A 13,208-nucleotide genomic window follows, 5' to 3' on the forward strand; every position below is an offset into this window, starting at 1 on the left:
AATAAAAAGACACAAGTAAATGCAATTTTATCTGCGTGTCGGATTCCCGCTTGACAACAGCGAATGGCTGGTGTATCACAGTCAACATCCTTAAAATAAACAATCGCACAAAGAAACCGGTTCAGTCCTGAAACGATGGAACTCGCTACAGTTCGGAGGATGAGAAAAATATAGTGCGTGGATCCAAAACGCGTTGCCAGCAAATGAATCACAGACTCCTTGAAAAGCTGGGACACAATGCCACAGTGTTCTATTGCTGCAGAGGGCTTCAGGTTTAGATCATGGAGGAATATTGAGGATTAGTCAGCCCGGCATTAGACAGTGAAAACTGTGGGCACACTGACGTTTGCATCCCAGACACCGCTTCTCAGGTCCCAGTTTACTTTGGCCCTCCGCTGCTAAAAGCTTCTTTTGAGGTCAGACCAGATGAAACTTGGAGTTAGCACCAAAATGTAAATTCTGAGTCTGGTAACCAAACGCCTATCCCACCTCCTCGTCTGCATCTCCTGGCTATCACCAGCGATGGGGGTGGCTTACGGTAGGAGAAACCTCCATTTAGCAGGAGGAATTGCAAGCTTCTGTTTTGGCTTCCATCCACTTGCTGAAGTGTCCTTGAGCAAGACACACTCCTGACAGTTTTAAGGGGTGCTCTTGTGGTTTACAGGGCAAGTTCCTAACCTGTGAGGAAAAGCTGCATAATGAAATCCCAGTATTTCTGCATAAAACGTGTGGCATGTGAGCCCTATTGCATGGGGCCTCCCCTTCAGGCGATGACTATGATTACCAAGAAGACTCGCAAACACCCCTGCAGCAGGATGCATTTGTTCCTCCGCACCCTGGCCATAAATTTTCAGAGCAGATGGAGACTAGTGAAACGTACAAAGATGTTATGAATATGTCCATCCTCATCAATCTCTCACGAGGTTGTGTTTCTAAAACCTTCCAGGGTCATTTTGTGATCAGCATCTCGTTGTGTTTCCACCCTGAATATATTGTTATCAGTCTGGTGGGCTACGCATTGTGGAATTGCATGGCTGCCTCCTTGATTTAGCTACAAGCAGTAACTGGACTTTTATTTTTAATTTTTTTTTTTTTTCTGCAACACATCCAAATTTCTTTCGTTAGAGATCTTATCTGACCATCTACGCAGTGAGCCTCCAACAAGACCGTTTGACATAACATGATGATAACCTGGAAGGTGATGACGGGCTGCACACAAATGAATTCTTTGCGAATGCTGGCAAAACAAGCAAACCACCTCCAATCATGATGGGACATTTTCAGTATTAAATGCGTGGCATCTCTTTAGCACTATGTCTTGTTGTCTTGTTAACAGTAAAAGTGACTGCTTTACAGTGTAAGTGAGGTCTCACAACCTGACAGGTCCCAAAGGGTTGAATTTTTTTTCAGTTTAAGATATAAGATAAGATGGGTTGGCCTCTAGCATTGCATCAGTTATGTTTACATCCACTGATCGGTAGCCAAGGCGTCCAGATACCACCTGACGAAAGAAATAGTGAGATATGACCCTACATTTTCACCCACAGGTCAACACACTCTGCCATCCCTTTCTTGTCTCATCCTCTGGTAAACCCCCCAGAGGCATTTAACAGGTTGGGAATGAGGCTTGAAGCCGCGACCTGGCTGAGTTTAGGCCTGGTTGTGAAAAATCACATCCCCTTTACAGCTCCACGGAATCTGAAAGCCAGAGTGTCTGTAGCCGTCTCTGCTACCGGTCGGGGGAAACCGAAGTGAATGGGCCTGCCAGCTTCTCCACCAGGCAGCGCTTGATCCAGCTCTGCAGAGTCAACAGTCACAATCATGCATCATAGCCCCAATTGTATTTGCCCAGACTGGCTGTTGCGGTTTGGGACTGAGAATGAATGCCTCCAGCAACAGAAAGAGCAGTATGAGGATCACAGGGACCTTACAGAAGTAGCACCAACGCCTGAGCTGTCAGTTTACAAAGAGCGTGGAATCATTTATACCCTAACAAACGCCTTGTCTACTTCCACCTCGGCCCCTGCGCAGCTCCGTATTTCATCCGCTCCACAAGCCTTCTCCACATAAACCAGAATTACTTCATTCAGAGACTTCACGTCTATTAATCTGCCAATTTGGTGGCGTCTTTTTGCACGACTTATTCGTTTTTTATCTTGAAAAGTATAAATTGCAGTTGGACTGTGAATAAAGTCAATGCGGTGGGGACGGAATTGCAAGCTGGGCACAAGTTGATATCAAATCCTGTGCGACTGGTCTAAAATTTGTTCCATAAAAGTGTGTTTTAGAGGAGTTTTACAAGTCAATTAAGGCTGTGTGTGTGTGTCCGTGTGTGTGTGTTTGCGAAGCGTCCTGTCAAATCACCAAGTTTCAAGCGGTGGCGCCCCATATGGTTTCACCACAACACCACCCTGATGCTTGAGAGTGCTGAGTGTTGGTGTATTTGTGGTGCAGAGCCCATGTGTGCTTTTGCGTGTGCAAGTACATAACTAGAACAAAAGTGGACAAACTTTTTTTTCACTACTCTCACATGGGTTTGTATTGGTTTTTAAGAGGGAAGGGATAATGGTTAAAAGGTGCATGAATAAAAACTCAATTTCCTGAAAGCCCTTTTCCTGTCATTTTGGTGAAGGATGTATATAGCGTTGGTTTGAGCATATGCTGGTAGCAGAGTGAAAAACTTTGTCAACTCATCAGATTTGCGCCTCGTGTACCTGCTTCTGCAATTTCCTATTTCCCGAGAAGCAAAAGCCCACATTAGGCTCTGTATCTTTCAAAGGCAGTTAACTTAAATAACTACACGCTCAGCATCTATTTCTTTGGAGCTACTCAACAGTTGATGTGTGTAACAGGAGAGCACCCCAAGTTGGCTGAAAGAAATGGGAAAAGCAGGCTGTAGCTATCAATAGGTAATCTTAACAGCGCAGCCATCTAACATTTGCACAACCGTGCCACACAAAACAGTAGGATCCCGAAGACAAAGACTCCCCAGAGACACAGAGGATTATTAGAGCCAAGTGAAGGGCAGCAGCAGAGCGAGCAATTCACTTCTACAAACAACGGATTGCTTTATAATAAGGTAAATCAATAGCTGGCATTACCAGGAATTTCCCAACTTGTTCATCTTTTCCAGATGCTTGCACACTGAAATATCATCACACAACAGACCTGAGGACCACTGAGAGAGAGAGAGGAGACAGATGAAGATGAGAGACGATGAGGTCAGAGGTGGTGGAAAGGAGAGGAGAGGCATTAGCGCCGTAGCAGGGATTGCTATTAAAGAGTGGGAAAAAAATTGTACAAAGGGATGAGTGTCAGAAGTGAAGGGTGGGTAGGTGGGGGGTATGCTGCTTTACGTGCTGCGTAGCGCAGTAGGTTGTGTAATCGGTGGGATGCGGGGGGGACGGGATCAGGTGGCAGAATAAAAGCCGTCTGGCCGCTCTCCTCACACCTCTCCCAGCAGGACTGGTCCAGCGAAGGGAATGCACAGTGAGAACGGCTGGCCCAGGGCCCGTGCTGGGGCGCGCCGCCAATTCCTCGGTCAGCGTGCCTGCCTACTCCTCTGTATTTTTGGAAACATCCATTATGCAAGCAATTTGCCTTTAAGATCTCTGTGCTTATGTCTGTTTAAAGGCAGGCCAGGGTGGGAGATATGTCAGTGATGCACAGAGGGCCCGGCGTGCTTTCACAAGCCTCGCACCGCACAGTTATTAAAACAGAAGCCCTGGATGTGGATGTGCGAACAGCAGTGGCTTGTCAGTAGTTCACAAGCTTAATTTTTTCAATTTATGATTCACAGAGGATAATTAACGAGTCATCTGTCTTCTTCCACGCTGATGACGCTCCGCCAGAAGTGTTCGGAGTATTTGAATGATGCCACCGTCTGAGCACTTCAAAAGAAACAGTGAGCACATAACTAAAGGAGACTTGTTATACTTTTGCCGCACCGCCACCACCCCCCCCAACCCCACCCTTCACCCAATGTGGTTAACTGCTCAGCGGAGGAGATAGAAGGAGTGTGTGTGTGTGTGTGTGTGTGTGTGTGTGTGTGTGTGTGTGTGTGTGTGTGTGTGTGCATGCATTTGCGTGTCTAGGGGGCTTTTGGTGTGTAATTCCAGAGGCTCCCCTTACCCCCTCCCAAGTTTTTCCTCTTTCTCAGACAAGTGTTTTTTTTTCTTTTATTTATTTTTTTCTAACCACTGGATTCTGGACTCGGTCTGTTTCCATATTGCAAACCACAACATTCCACAAACATGATGGAATCGCTCCTTCTCTCTGTTTTAGAGCTTTTAACGGTTATTTTTTCCTCTTTTTGACCCGCATTTTTGCACGTCTGTGGAATATTACTTGCGTGTGGCTGTGAAAGTAATAGGTGTAGTGTGATAGACTGCAAAACATGACTGAGTGGCGGAGAGGATATTAGTGAAAAGGCAAGCTAGACAAAATTTCCTGACTCCTGCTTATAACCGCGATAACCTTATCCTTAACGGACAAAATCCTTCTTTTTTTGGGTGTTATTCCTCCCGCATTCCTTTTTTAGTGTATCAATATTTGCTAGACCTCTCTATTGCCTGGGCAAACGTATTTGGTTGCCTCTCAAAATCATTAAAGTTTTATTAATTGGAAAAGAACCTTTGGGATGAAATGGACTCATGGACAACATTCTCCTGTAACCTCAAATGTAATTATTGCAGTGATGTCTGAGGCTGTGCTCTTGCACTTTAATGCGAATTTAACCAGGAGACATTTAATAAGAGGATGTGGAAAAACATCTAATATTGTAACACACACTAAGAAGATTGCCAGTAACTAATATATTCACTATTGGCTATAAATATTTGGATATTTACAAGGTAAGGGACATAGGTCAGATTATCATAAGAGACATCCTGAGCTAATTAAACTCCAGTTAAAAGGTAAACAGGGAGAATTTTTAAGGAGGTCACTGGATGTAGCGGATGGACCCCCCACGCAAGAAAACATGAGGCGAGGGATGAAACACAGCAACGTCAACAAGTACTCTTTCAGCCACAAGGAAATCATAAATCTTTAAGTTTTAATTGCCCTTTAAATTGCTAGAAAGGAACCGAACCAGCAAAAACACAACAACAACAACAACAACAAGGACACTAATCTGTTTCACATTCTCACCATTCAGTTTCTCAGAGGATTACTTAGCAGGCTCCCTCTGATCAATGCTTCTTTAGACACAGAGGAAGCCTTTTATTTATATAGGAGCCGCATGTTTTTCCATATCCTCCTAGCTCAAGGAAGCCAGAGGCAGCGAGAGGAGTCTGGGGCCGCCGTCACCGCATAGGTGAAAGTCCAGAGATGAGACTGGGCCTGCAGAGACAGAGTTACAACTTAAGTGTCGATGGCCTCTAGGGACTGAGCCTTTTCTAACTGACCTGTCAGCCTCCCTCCCATGAATCAATGACCAAGCTCACCTAAGCCAAGCGTGCACAGACAGGCACGGCCACGGGTAACCGCGTCCTCATGCCACTAGATTCTGAAGTTCCTTTATATGCACTTATTCTGCAATACTTCTTTTCATACAGCATTACCGACATTCAATAATAGTTTTTACAGGCGGCATAAGGTCGGTGCTTCAGGAACGGCTAATGTTTTGAGCAGTCGAGAAATTCTATATTCTGTTCTAACCTACCATCATCTGCAACTTAAAGTGTATCGTGTGTTCGAGTAAAATAACCAAGTCACAAGTACAGAACAAGTTCATAGAAAGTTTGACTTTTGTTAAATTACATGTGACTTTCTGGATGAGTTTCTCATTTATGAGCCTGTGCTGATGGGCTCTTTGTCTCTGGAGTGACATTAGAGAAGAATTATAATGTAGTGTGACTTGTGCAGGTCGGGAGTGGCAGAAATCCACCAAAGAACATCAGGAGAAAGTATGTTAGGCCCCAGTGTGCCTGCAGGCCACACTCATCACCTTTCACCTTCAGGTAAGACTTTTGCTTGTAAGACTTAGGCGGAGGTTTGTTTGCATGCATCCACAGACAAGAAGACAGTCAGTCGAGTTCCAACACGTGACTGTGAGAGGGGGTTTTCCCTTAAACCTTGGGAAAGTGGCGCTACGTAGGCCTAAATGCGCCGCACGTCAATGCCAAATAAAACAAGCTAATTTTCACAAAATACAGATTTTTCCTGTGAGTCTAGAGAACCGACTTATACACAAAAGCGCCATTTGTGACTGAACCTTTGGTCTGAGTTGTTGTTAGCAATTGGTAGGGGAGGCTTCTTACATGAATGCGTGAGAACATTTGCACACTGAGATGGCTGTAATTGTATGTGTGCATCTCCGCGACAGGGGCTGTGCTGCATTTAAGCATGCAAGTGTTTTCGTGTATAATTTCAGTATACATGGCACAAATGACATGCTCAGAGTTCAGTAGTGACTTTTTATAGAGTAGAAGTGTTTCAGTCATATTTCATGGTGTCTCCGTGTGGTCGCAGACTGGCACAGAGGCATTTAAATCAAGCCGGGAGCAGACTTGTGAAAGGAAGTGATTCATTTCCTATAGACCTGGAACCAGGTGAAAAGCGATGTATGCTGAGAGAAAGGGCTCAAAATAATAACCAGCAGGGTGGGACGGATGAAAGAATGGCGCTTGAAAACCATCATCACGAATCTTTCATCTTCCTAGGCTCCTCTGCTTCAAACCACAATGCCAGATGCAGCAGCATCATGCCTCTTAACTTTATTTCTTCACCCTGCCTTTCTTGCTGTCTCTCTTTACACTTTCTTTTTTGTCTCCAGCCCACACCCACATGAAAGCAGATCTCTTCAGTTTGGCATTAGGCCACAGGAACTGGGGGGCAGGTGGGGGTTGGTACTGGGAGGAAACAAAAACATTTGTCGAAGATTTAGGATGAGCGTCAGTGGAGCAGGCATGATTGACAGTCATGGCTTAATGCTAGAAGCAACATGGCTAACTCAAAGAGGTTATTCGAAGTCTAGGGTTTTGGGGTGAGCCCGAGTAGCTTTATTTCCGCAGCACTATTTTTGTACAAATGGTCCAAGACGGGCGGAAAGGGTAGCAAAAAAAAAAATTTAAAAAATACATAAAAAACATAAACAAATAAAAAAAACACAGAGTAATACTTTTTTCTTCTTTTTTTTAATTCTTCAGTCCAATTTGCACCCACGCCAAAATCAGTAGTCCCCTGGCCAATGGTAAAGAGGGAATTCCAGGCACAGTGTGCGTGAGTCAGTACCAGCATTTTCCAAATTCACTCTGCCTGCCTCTCTTTAAATATCCCAAGGAAATGTCCAAATGACCTAATTACGACTCAGGCTTTCCTAAGTAGCCTGTGTCAATGCATGACATGGTATTCAAAAATACACACAGTCACAAAACAGCAGGATCGCAGCAGTGGTGGTGAAGTATGCTTTTCATTTTTTTCTATTTTTTCTTGGTGGTTTTATTAGCTGGTGGGACAGCGAGCTGGTTTCTGTTTGTGTCTGTGTTTCTTTCTGTTGTGTCTCGGCTCTCGGGGCTTTTCTTGGACGGGCCAGACCTTCAAAGGCTCAGTGGAGCTAAACGATCCGCCAGAGACGCGGATTTGAGCAGACCACTTCATCACTGCTTAATCTGTGTCACAATAGTGCGGAGCGCATTGTCTGTTTCGGCAACACAGAAAACACAGTCAAACTGCTGCTGAGCTGTGCCATCAAACACAAAAGCTGCCTTGCCCGAACAAACACCATTAAAAAATTGTTTCTATTTTGGTGTCGTAACACTTTGGTCCACTTCACCAGCTTAGCGGCACTTAAAGCAGTGCTCGGTGGAAACAATAACAACGAATCTTGTTAGAACAAAAGCCTTATTCATACATTCAAGTGAAGCTCCGCTGAGGTGTCATTTTGTGAAATTTCAGCAGTACTCTATCTTTGTCATTTTACTGTGTTTGTTTTATTTGGTACTGCGGGAGACAAGGTGGTATGCATCCTGCTCAAAACCACTTTATAGTAATGGTTTGGAAAAGGCATGACAATTAAAAGAAAATGAAGGGGAACATGATGGACTAGTTGGAGTGCCTCACATTCTTGCAAAGCATTTTAACTAAGTGTTTTGTCAATGGGCCACCTTTGTGAGTGAGGCCCTTTTTATTTGCAGCTGCAAAAACTATCTATAAATACCAAGCGGGGGAGGGAGCAGGGGGTGATGATCTTGGGTTGTTACAGGATCTGATATCTGATAGAACACAGTTCAGCAATTCACCGACAACAATTATGTTGCCTGGGAAATCCAAAAGTCTCAATGGGCAGAGGGAGGGAGGGAGGGAACGAGGGGAGATGTGAGGAAGAGGAAGGGAAGTCAAGCAGAGAGGAGACAGATTCCAGCTCCCAGGGCTCCGAGTGCAGACTGCCAATCTACCTCAGATCCAGGATGGGATAGTACAGTAGAATTTCTGCAACAGACAGATGCAGTTCAACAGGTTCCTCTATAATGTGCCATTAAAAGGAGCGTGTCCCACATCTGCAGCTTGATATCTCACATTCACTAGACTATTATCCCTCGCTTTGCAGTGGGAAATGAAACAATCTGGACTTGCCATGTCAAATTTTGGCCTCTGTATCACTTTGTTGTACAGCTTTTCCCATGTTCTGATGAATGACAAGCAAAAGCCCAAAGTGTAGTTTCTCCTTTTCCCTGCAACCCATCTTCTTCCTGCATCATTTTGTTGGTTCCACAGCTTTATGTCCCCCTTTCTATCTTTTCCTCTCATCTCACCTCCTCTTTCTGCCAGTTGGTCCTGTATGGGTGTGGCCTGTGTCTTGCTGCGGGTGCAGTAGGGAGGACTACCTGATGTGTCGCTGTGTAGGATAGGACCAAGGGGTCTGCTGTTGAAAAGAAGCTCTGTGCTGCATCTGCAGATCGCCTTACACGACCACTTCCTGCTTCCGACCCACTCCTCACAGGCGACCCTGTGTGCCAAGGCCGAAAAAAGCTCAAACAGAGGGGTTCAGTACACCCAGGGGCTGAGCACAGGACCCTATTCATCCTCTCCCCAAAGCTCCTCCCCACTTCTCCACAACCAAACCTCAGCGTAGCTTTATTTTAAAATTCACAAATATTCCCCTCTCGGTTGAACTGAGATAAACTAACTGCTCATTCCCTCTTTTCAGCGGTGCCCGACAGGCAAGCTGTGTCAGTGCTGCCCCCAGACTGGGGAGGTGAAATGTGCCGGTGTCAAGTATTTGCACGATGCCTGTCTGTGCGGCTCAGCCACACCTCTGGCATCTGTCTGGTTACATAATAAGTGGAAGAGAGGAACAAGTGTCATAGAAAAAAACGCCCATTTTGAGCTGAAAGGGAAAATGAGCGCTGTTAATGAGTCATTGAATGGGAACTCCACAGTCACAGTAAAAGGTGCAGGGTAAAGAAAACAAATCTCAGACTGAGGTAGACGGGAGCAGGTGGGTTTAGGTATTGGAGTCGTGCTGGTATTCCTGGAATGCTCACTTTGTCCCATCTAGACCTGGCAACAGTACGGCGGGTAGGAGCTTGGGGATAGTGGACTATTTACACAAGGACCATATGAGGGCCAAGGGGGTAGGGGTATTTAAGATTCTTGAGGAAATGGCAAAGTGGGCAAGTAACTCTAAAGACAAACAAACCCAGAGCATTAATGATGAGTCTGTCACTGGGCTGGGATGTTTTTGCTTTTCCCCCTGCATATTGCAACAGGAGGGCAAACGGCCTGAACTACAGTCTGTTTTCACTACTGTCCTTGTCGTTTCTACCTTCGGTCGTTGGACACTGCCTTGTTTTTCTACTTTAAACGCATTAAAACAGCACCCGATACGTCCATTCCTACCAGGGGGATAGAAAAACATTTAGCTTGCCGGCTCCCTGGGCTTCCCCCTCGGATGTCAGCCTCAGATGAGGGTGAGAAGAATGACGCTCTGTACGTCCATTGCAAGAAGCCATTCATGCAGCCACAACTTGACCACAGAGAGCGTGTAGCACTGACCCACGGTGGCTAGAACAGAACCAGTACTGATCCAGTCACTGTTGTCCCAACACAACACCAGTATTGATCTAGCCCATGCTGGACAACACGACACTTCTAAGACCGCAGGATGACTGCTGCGTCTCACCAACTTAGACAACACCACCACTGATTCAGCCAGAAGGACGGACGTCTGCAGGATTGTGCTCAGTTCGCTCAACACCTGCGCAGATAATATCCAGATATTAAACTGAATCACTGCAGCCTGTCAAAAACTGTTATAACTTATTGAGCTGTGACTGAGGCCAAAACAGAAGTAAACCTGTGTTTACAGGATTAATCTCTGGTTGATTAACAAACTCAGTAAACCCTGACTCCTAAATTCTTTTGCACTCTCCCCATTGCTTTTGCCATGTCGAACAGGAGGCCTTATTATGGGTCGGTGCTGACTAGAGGCAGTGGAACAAACCAAAGGCCCCTGGCAGAGCTCATGTTGTTCCCCTCAGACCTGCTCAGGCTCACTGGAGACCAGTACTGGAGACTGGAATACAGAAAGTAGCTTCTGTGCATCCACCGTGCCCTACCTCTCTGGCTTCACATACCTGCGTGTGAGGCTGGCGGCTGGGCCAAGCCAAAGAGTGAACCAAAGAGAATGCTGTGTACTTAAGAATATTTTTCACAACCCGTGTCTTATGGAAAAAATACTGGTTCAGGAACCCTTAATAGACTATTTACGTAAAATTGACAAAGATAACAACTTTTTTCCTGCTGTGATATGTTAACTTTACAGGTTATACTGTAAGATGAATGAGTGTGATTTATTCCAAGTCCGTAGACGATGCTACACCAGAGGCCAAAAACATTAAATGAGCAAAAGTGCTTTTCATTCAGGTGGAGCTTGGTGCACTAGCTTTAAGGCAGAAAATACATCCTAGTAACCTAAAACACATTGCTGCTTGCAGAAATTCTACAAGCACATTGTCCTTCATGAAAAAAAAAGGGCTGGCACTATATTTGTAGATTCACCACCATGCCTTCAGTCACAAATGTCAGCTTAGAAACTCTCGTCTTTCCTGCAATCAATCTTTTACTGAGTCAGGCCAGATTTGGGCACATCATTTGGAGCCTCATGGTACAGCCAGACAATGAATGCAAGCTGAAGCAATTGTGTTCTCCATCTCATGTGAATCACGCTTTCCCTCTTCTTCCTATTTCTTCGGCTGCTGCACAACCAGATCTTCTCAAATTCAAGATCCAGGTCTTCACAGTCACTCATATACCAGTGATCCCCTCTTGTCCGTCGAACACACAAAAAAAAGCATTCCTACCTGCAAATATATGTGTAGGTGAACAGAATGCCCCTCGCAAATACATTACATTACACAGCAATGAACGCTTCCTTGGACAGGTTGATGGGGCCACTAGCACGGACAAGAAACATGCAGCTCTGCAGATCAGAAACACGCAGCTCCAGGCCGACCGAACTGTTTGATAGTGTGCTCAAGACTGGCACAAGAATGCTTCCTGAATCCAGAAATGAGAATAAATAAGGAAGTCAGATTCCTAAATATGAATGATAGACCTAATCCTTGTTTATATGGTTCTCTGCCCACTGATAAATGTTTCATATTTCTGACATCGTGTAAACTCGCTATCAATTACTCAAATGAAATGACTGTTGTGGGTGTTGCAGCACACTTTGCCAACTACGCACATCAGACGAAAACATTTCCATTCGCTCAAGATGAGGTACGGATAGCAGACTGTAATTTATGTGACAAACTCTGTACACACGAAATGTGCTGGTGTTGCACCCATGAGCAGCTCTGATGTGTAAACCATTTGGCCAGACTGTTGGGATCGGAAGCCCTGTCACAGTCCATTAAAAGGCTGAGACAGAGCGAAAAGCTAGGGCCTGTAACCCTGCGCCGTTGACCTCTCGGCTCAGCATTGTGGCCCTAATACTGTCTTCGAGTAGCCCCACTATAAAAACTGTCAGTCTGGGCTGTGGTCTGCCTTTTGCCCTCTTGCCCTCGCTTCAATTTGTCATGGCAGTATTGCGTGCCCCGCCATTTATGTTGGCACAGCTTGCATCTCTAGAGCAGCAGTAAAGCCCTTAATCTAGGACTAGTGGGTCTTCAGGGGCCATGTGAGGACCATTGGTTACTAAAACACACCCTGATCTTGGTCAAAGATTTAGTCAGAAATAGGAGCAATCATTTAGGAAGTATATATAAATATTTGAATCTCCAGAAATGCTAAATAAATAAGAGCTGCTCAAATGTAAAACGTGATTACTGAATGTGACTTTGATGCTGTTTTCCTGCTCTGTTTCCACTTACTATGTCTAATGCATATTAAATGTGCATCGGTTAAGCCTTTGCATGCAAGCGCCGCACATCGCAGACGCAACATAAACGTGAGGTTGTCCTTTCATTCGCTACAAATTTAGTTTAAAGAATTACAGCCGCTTCTTTTTTTTTTTGTTTTCTTTGCAAAAATACACACTCAAAGTTCATGTACTGAAAACTATGTGTAGGAGTAGCACTTGCTGCAGTTCCAGGAAAGAATAACAAATGAACATATTCTCATCTGATTGGTTATTTTCTCTAGAGAGTAGATTCTCAGCATCCCTTATCCACCTTGCTATCAAGCATGCAGGCAGAGGAGCGGAGGGCAATTAAAATGAAATATACGGTCGTAAAGTTTGAGAGGATCTGAAATGTTAAATGCCTCGAAGCTAAAGCGCAAATCTCTGTTGGGGAGCTTTGAAAGGTCAGCGAAAACTAGCGGTGGAGATGTTCATGGAAAATCTGTCCAAGGACATGCTCTTATCTCACATTAGAATACCTTCCTTTCTATGGCAAGGAAGTCAGCCGCCATTTTTTTTAAAGCAGTCGACACGTTGCCAGGTCTGATGCGCCGGGCTGTTATCTAGGAGAAATTTATGCATGGCGTTTGCTTGGTTTGGTCAGGCTGTTCAGCTAGGCCCCGGCTGTTTTATTTCCCCCAGACTGCTGCTACTTCATCAACGGGCTAGAATAGCCTCAGTGATGCAATCTCTCCACAGACACACAGCTGATGTTCCGTTGTTAAAAATAAGTAATGGTGGCAGGGGGATTTAAGTGGAGAAATTATGTCATAGTGGTAAAAGAAAGAAGAAGTGCTGCTGATAAGGTATGCAACTTTATGTATATTTGTGTTATCTTGCTCTTAAAGTTCAATATGAT

The 13,208-nt window shown here is 44.9% G+C and overlaps 1 protein-coding gene across 1 annotated transcript in view; it reads right to left on the reverse strand.

The window, feature by feature from the left end:
- Window positions 1-13,208, reverse strand: part of znf469 (zinc finger protein 469) — a 62,267-nt gene that overhangs the window by 13,684 nt on the left and 35,375 nt on the right. The gene's annotated exons all lie outside the window — the stretch shown is intronic.

Source organism: Chelon labrosus, assembly GCF_963514085.1.
Source record: "Chelon labrosus genome assembly, chromosome: 11".
Classification (NCBI taxonomy): domain Eukaryota; kingdom Metazoa; phylum Chordata; class Actinopteri; order Mugiliformes; family Mugilidae; genus Chelon; species Chelon labrosus.